This window comes from Arachis stenosperma, chromosome 6 (assembly GCF_014773155.1).
Source record: "Arachis stenosperma cultivar V10309 chromosome 6, arast.V10309.gnm1.PFL2, whole genome shotgun sequence".
Lineage (NCBI taxonomy): Eukaryota > Viridiplantae > Streptophyta > Magnoliopsida > Fabales > Fabaceae > Arachis > Arachis stenosperma.
Window position 1 is genome coordinate 121,184,402 of NC_080382.1, and position 1,276 is coordinate 121,185,677.

Below are 1,276 nucleotides of genomic sequence, written 5' to 3' on the forward strand. Positions count from 1 at the left end.
ATCACAACCACATCAGAACACTCCTCAGGGTCCTCGTCCTCGTCATCGGAAATCTCTATAATCTCAGCAGGGGTGCTGGCACTCGTACTACTGGTCTGACCAGCACTCGCCGGTCCACTAATAGAGGCGGTAAGCGGCTCCTCAGAAGATGGCTCGGATGAAGATACTGAGATCTGCTCCACTGGGATGTCCTCCTCCGGTACGTGCTCTGGAAAATGCTCCTCCATGGGCTCAGGTTCAGGGTCCGCCTGATCCGCAGGCTGATCGGGATGCTGGTGAGGCACCGGCCCATCATGAAACGGGTGAAAGGGAGCATCTGGGTGGAGCCATTGTAGTGGGAACTCATAGGGCATGTCGGGGTTAAACTGTGGAGTGTCAATCGGGTGATGGAAAGGATGATCACGCAGAATGTACATACGAGTCCTAATCTCCGTAGCTACTACATAAAACCTATGCTGTACAATATCCTCATATATATAGGGAGGGTCCATCTCGTAAAATATAACTCCGGTCTCCATCTGAAGGGGAGGAAGAAAAGGGGTAAGAACTGGGGGGTTCTTAGTAGGGTCGAGGGTAGTTAGTTTAGTCAGGGTTACCACAATTCAAGTAATTCACAATGAACTATACAAGAATTACAGAGAAGCATCTAATTACCACAATTCAGAGTAACAGTGAGGAATGCATAAACACAGGAAGGCAATCACAGATAATTTCACCATATCAAATAAAATGCAAATGCACAACAAGGATGATGCATGTCTGGTCCTATCGCAGGTAATGAGCTCATTTGTCGGTTTTGACCCGCGCCCGACGCAATCCGACTCGCAAGTCAGATAAGGCATTCCAGCGGCATAACCTCTGCAAGTTTCTACTTCTTGCAGGCGCTGATTCTCCAGCTGAAGTATGCCGAACATGACCTCTGCAAGTACTTGCAGGCACTGATTCTCCAGCTGAAGCATGTGCCACTTTCTCCTGGAAGCCATTCCATATACACGGGATTCCCGTACAATTACTCACACATAAAGCCCACGGCTTAACTTTTTCACAACGACACTATAACTATTTACTCTCCGTCACCCTTTTGTGACCTCTTAATTATTTCATAATCACACGTGCCGGTTTGTCTTCTCTCTTTCTTTTAAAACCAAAACTAATCCCCCTTTTTATTTTTTTAACACAAATTCTTTAACATTTTTCAAGATGTCGCCAAACGGAATCCTTCGGCAAAACTCAATTACTTTTGAAGTTCACTAAAACTCCTCCAAATAAAATCCTT